Raw genomic sequence first — 6,077 nt, forward strand, 5'->3', positions numbered from 1 at the left:
CCGTGGCAGCCAGAGCTGGAGGCTTTCCCCGCGCCCGCGCCCAGCCCCGCGGCGCCGCCCCTCCTCCCTCCGCTTTCCCACACCCAAAATAGCCTCTCCTCCCGCTGCTGTTTCCCACCCAGCTCGCAGCCCAGCCGCTCGGAGTCGGCGGGCGGGGATTTCGCTTATTGGAAAATAAGTCCTCTTGTAGGGCTGGTTGACTTGAAGAGAGGGGTGTTGAAATGGTGCCTGATTAAGATAATAGCCATGGTGCCTGCCCTGTAATTCTCTTCAGAGCCCTAACATCCGTTATTTACCAGACCTCTTTCCCACAGAAAGCGTTATTATCTACCCCCATCCCCTTCCAAATCGAGAAGTTATTTTATGAGGCCACCGTCTGGGAAACAGCTTGCGCGTTGACGCCCCACCTGTGCAGCGGAACTAACTAACCCTCGAGGCGGCCAAGTGTCATCTAATGAATCACCTTGACACCGGCCACTGGGACCAAGGATCCGGTCTCATGGCAGCAGGCACGACGCAAGAAAGAACTGCTACCACCCCTCTTTTTCACATCCCTTCCTCCTCCCTTCTGCCTCGCCCGCCTCCTAGGGCGTCCTAACTCTTTGCACCTTCCTCTCAATGTGCATTCTGAGCAGGATACACACGCCGATCCACTCAGAAATTTGCTTCCTCTCTGTGGACGGGATTTAAGCAGAGTTGGGGACCCCCACCTACGCCCACCTCCGATTCATACCTCTTTCGTGTCGCTAGTATTTACCCAGGAAGGGTGTTCCTATCCGTCTCCTCCACCAGCCACAGCCTCTCCGACCCAGGGAAAGGGGGAATTTGGTAGAAAGACCCTGGGCTGTGGAGTCAGGCTGAGTTGTTCTGGAGTCCTCTCTCCAGCAGTTACTTCTATGTGGTCTTGGATATTCTGTTTCCATACCTATAAAACGGGATACTATCCCCACAAAGGGCTAATGCATCCATAACATTCAGTGAACAATGCTTATTGGATGCTTGTCAAACTCTAGGAACTGTGCATACACAATGGTGAAAAAGAAAAAGAGACAGGAATCTCTGCTCTCATAGAGCTTACAGCCGGAAACACATCAATCAAATAACCACAGACAGCATGAAACTGACATTGTGATAAGGAGAGTGCATGAGCTTGAGAACTATGGTGTGGAGATCTGACCTAGGAGCATCCCTTTAGCTCAGTGATTATTCTTTCCTTTCTTCCCTTTGATTCCCACTGCCTGGCACATGGTACGCACTCAGTAAATGTATATGGAATTGAATCCTACGTCATCCTGATAACAGTATCACTCAGTTCCCCACTGACTTTCTCCCACTGAAAATATATTTGAAACATGCATAACTCTCTGCTATGTCTGGAAAGACATGCAGGTCTTACGGGAAAGTACTCATTCAAACCCAGAGCCCACCATCAAGAGTCCCAAGAAAGGTTCAAAATGTTCCTTGCCTGTCCCCATTGGGTTGCCTTCCAGAGTGTAAGGTGTACATCTCAGATGGGCACATGAAAGTCCCCTCTGCCTCATTTCTTCCACCCCCCGCCCTTACTATTCCATGCTCTCCCCTGGTCCCAGCTCCATTCTGCCACTCTCCCTTGATTCAGAGCTGCAGGGCACCCATTCCTGGCTTCCTAGGAGAATGGCAGCAATCCTTATAATCCTCAGAGTAGAGCATCTGCAAAACAGAGGGAACTCCCTCCTGTACTTCTGCTGTCCTTCAAAGCATAACTTTATGCTGTAATTGCCACAAGATTCCATCACTCTCAAGGGTAGAGAAGAAGAGGACCTGGTAAATGAGGGCCCTTGCTACGTACACACACCATTTTATTCTGGCTGACTTTAATTTCCTTTTAAAAAAATCATATCAATTAGCATAAACAGAATCCAAAAATTTTAAAGATTCATTAGTAAGAAGACAAATAATTGTAGCTCTTGCAAACTCAGAATTCCTCAGTAGGAATCCTGAAGTTTCATAGTAGAGCCACGACTTCCCACTTCTGACCTTGTCTTCCCCCCTGTTCAGGTGACATGTTTTGAATCCTGAGGAGACACAGTGCACAATGATTTAAGCCTACCTTAATTTTTTTCCAACTCAAACTATTTCTGTAGGATAAATTTCAAAGAACTATCTGTTTTTCCAGAATTGTTTGATTGTGACTCATTACAGGAAATGGATTTTTTTTTTTTGCGGTACGTGGGCCTCTCACTGTTGTGGCCTTTCCCGTTGCGGAGCACAGGCTCCGGACGCGCAGGCTCAGCAGCCATGGCTCACGGGCCCAGCTGCTCCGCGGCCCAGCTGCTCTGCTCTGTGGAATCTTCCCGGACCAGGGCACGAACCCGCGTCCCCTGCATCGGCAGGCGGACTCTCAACCACTGTGCCACCAGGGAAGTCCTTTCGTGGGTATTTTTGAGTTACTGGACTGCTGTGGGTTAAGAAAAGACTGGCTGCCAGAGAAATGCAGGAGGAGGTGTGGGTCACTCTTTAGAGAAGTTTGGTAGTGCAGGGAAGGTGAGAAATAAGGTCAACAGAGAGGTTTTTAGTGCTAAGCGAACATTTTCAAGATAGGAGAAAATATGCTTTGCATTTATATGTGCTGCTGGAGTCATGAAGAACCAGAGAGCACAATACATCATTTGGCACTGACTAACTCAATCTAAATTCTGCCCCTAATTTCATCATCACCATATCCATTTCCTTTTAAAAAATCTTTCATCAAATAAGAGAAATCTTACATTGAACAAAGGTGGGTTCAGACCGTGGGACATTATTCTCTTAATAATCAGTTAATAAAATATGTGTTATTCTTTATGACTTTTCTTTGGTGGTTTTCTTTGTTGATAATAGTAACATCTTAGAATTAAGGAAATCCCTTGTTTTCCTCTTTTATATGTAAAAATAATGGATTTTTCACGTTTTGAGTAAACTGTAATTGACTTATCTGTTTTTGCTAATAACTTCCCTTCATGTGTTAGCTAATTCAAATATGATGTTTTGCTTATGGATTTGTTGGTATCTATCCACCTCACAAGGTTTTTTAAAGTAATTATAATTAGGGCGCAACCAGCAGGGGAGCGTAAAATATTGGAAGACTCTTCCTAGTAGTGTAGTAGTGTTAACTTAGGAGGTGTTATCTATGTCTTAACTTAGGTAATTGCTGGTGTACATAGCAGGGTGAAGGCAGCCTGAGTTGTGTTGAAACAGCAAACAACTGAGCCTTAACATAATACTACTCACTAGAGAGTGAAATCTGGAATAAAGGAGGATTTATCCAAAGAGTTTATGGCCAGAAGTTCTAGAATAACCTAATAATTAAACTGATTCATCCAAAACCCATTTCATTGGCAAGGTGAGGGAGCACTGTAGAAAATTCCATTTCACATTGATTTTTTTTTCAAACTGATGCAAAATATTTATTCCAAGTTAGTTATTTTATGCAGTAGTTTTCCCCCTCAACAGACTTGTGATAACCACATCTTTTAAATCTGTCAATAATGTTATCAAAATAATCTTAATCTTTGAGATCTCACAAAAATGTATATTTTACAATCCACCCTGAACATCAAGGCTGCAAGAAGAACACATTTCCTATATCCAAATATTTTACAGCTGTACCCAGAAAGAAAAAAAAAAAGGAAAAAACCATATACGCTGGGTTAAGGGCTAATGTTACCCGAGCAGCCAGAAATAAAATAAAATATCCAAATTATTAGCATTAATTTAATACAGTTATAACTTCAACAATCACTTTGTCATTGACAGTGATTGCTTGAGCACAGGGGTGAGTGCCCCAAGGGCTGGTAGTAGAAGCTGCTGTTGCAGACCCGCGTCTCCTCCTCTCTGCCCTGCCAGCTCCCACCTGTGCATCGCGCCCCATATATACTGTGTGTGTGTGTGTGTGTTTTAAAAATCTTTCCCACCACACAAAGTTCTATTAAGCGGATAACAGGGAAGAACAACAACAAAAGCTAAACAAGCCAATCGCTCGCTCTCTCTTTGGGATATGATTATTTCCCTTGTGCATGAAGTATTTAACAACAACATAAGAAAAAGAAAAGGAAAAGGACGATTTCTTCTGTATAACCCCTAAACACACAAGCCGAGTTTACTGGGTCAGATTTAACAGTAAGCATTTATATGCCTACTTCCAGGCATCGTCATCAGATGCTTCACTGCTACTTGTTTCTGTGTCGTCTGAGTCCTCAAACTGCTTTACAAGTGTTTCTCCAAGGGGAGAACAGGCTAGAACTCTGGCTCTGCAAGAAGCCATTCTTCCCAAAGTCATTTCTTCTCAGCTCCTCTGTCTTCATGTGGAACTCTCTGAGTTCATCCTCTGTGAGGGGAAGGCAATTCTCATCTTTTTCAGGATACTCCTGCCATCCCATTGCTTTCAAGAACCTGTGCTCTGCTTCCAAAGAGTGAGAGAGGACCTCCCCTTCGTCTTCTACGGGGAGAGCAAGACAATTCTGATGACAGCCTTCCTCTCCATTTTCTTTTGGGTCAGGTGTGCTGTTGTCCTCTGAATCCTCCAGCTTCTCAGTCTCTGCTCTCTGAGGAGTCTCCATTCCGGTCATCCTTCAGAGTCTTCAGGAACTCGCTCTTCCTGTCAGTAGTTCGGCAGGTCAACTTGGTCAGACGAGAGGAGCTGATCTCAGTCGGAGGAGTGGTGCTGGCGGGGACTCTCTTTGGGAGAGCTTGAAACTATACCACCAGCCAGTACTACTGGTTTGGTAACAGAGATTGGACTGGTAAAAGCAGACTCCCGGCTAGAGGAAAGGGATCCTGATTTGTGTTCCATTCTGTTAGCTTTCCATGCACTGGGCTTGGATGGAGGTGGTACAGGCTTAGGAACCAGGTTCTTATAGACACTTGGAACCATGGTTGACAATTTGTTTCCGTTTGCATGGTGAGATCCTGGTGAGGTGAATGCAGCAGAGAAGGCAGCAGCAGGATCTTGTTTGTAAACTTTTTTGATGTCTAGCATTTTGGAGGGCTGCTTGGCACTAGGTGGGTTTTCCCACACTCCAGAAGGGGTCCCAATAGGTCTGCATGGCTGACTCTGTTTGTCAGCTTCTGGATTCAAAGAAGGAAAGTCGTCTTCTTCAAACTGCAACCCTTCCACCTTATCATCTTTCTTCTCTTCTCTAATCTCTGTAGCTGGCTTTTCCTGAAAGGCACAGCCTTTCCGGGAGTGGAAGCTGCCATTCCAGTGGCGATGGTTCCCTGTGCCACCCCACTACGCTGGCTCATGCCGTCGTGACCTCGGGAAGAGCCGTGCCAACCAGATAGGTTCCCTGTGATTCCAGCATATGCTCCCTTAGAGACACCAGAGTCCACGGAATCATGGCGGAATAGGGAGGGCTGGGGCCAGGAATCTCCTGTCGTTCATAGAGGTCCATTGTTAGAAAAGCCATCAGAGGAATTATGTCGACGACGGCTTACTCCAAGTCTACCATCTCCTCAGGGTAGGTGCTCTCCGTGGTTTTCAAAGGTGGCCGTAGGTGACTTAGCTGACTGTGGTGCTGAGAAATTTAGCCAAGCAGGAACAAAGTCATGCTGCACCATTTAGGTCCAGTGTCTCTCTTCAACAAGGTGAGGCATCCAACCTCATGGCCAGGATCCCAGAGTGTAACCTCTGTGGTCCTGTTTCCTGAACTCCTTGAGTCTGCCAGCTGGATTTCCACGAGGTTCTCTTGTTAAAAGGGTACTTAAAATTAGGCTGGCCTGCAGCACACCTTATGATGAAACACAAAGAAGCCAGGCTCTGTGTGGATGGATTTCTCAGTCCCCTCAGTTGCTCATCTTAAACTATCTAGATCCTGACATGTTTCCAAAAGGGGAAAGGGGAAAAGGGAAGGGGGAGGGGAACATAAAAAGTATTTGTTACATTTAAAAAATAGGGGAAAGGGGAAAGAGCTATATTAATGTTCACCTCATTCAACTTCCTTGAGTGATGGCCCTATGATGTTGCTTAAATAGATAATACATGGACATTTGCACATTGAATGCAAACACTGCTCATAAAAAATCATAGCTTAGAAAGACAGATGGACTTTTGTTTGGGC

The 6,077-nt window shown here is 45.4% G+C and overlaps 1 pseudogene; it reads right to left on the reverse strand.

Annotated features, from left to right (window-relative positions):
• Positions 1 to 4,153: 4,153 nt before the first annotated feature.
• LOC112393159 (vasculin-like protein 1) lies at positions 4,154 to 5,773 on the reverse strand (annotated as a pseudogene).
• Positions 5,774 to 6,077: the final 304 nt, after the last annotated feature.

The sequence above is a fragment of the Neophocaena asiaeorientalis genome, unplaced genomic scaffold (assembly GCF_003031525.2).
Source record: "Neophocaena asiaeorientalis asiaeorientalis breed wild unplaced genomic scaffold, Neophocaena_asiaeorientalis_V1.1 scaffold264, whole genome shotgun sequence".
NCBI lineage: Eukaryota > Metazoa > Chordata > Mammalia > Artiodactyla > Phocoenidae > Neophocaena > Neophocaena asiaeorientalis.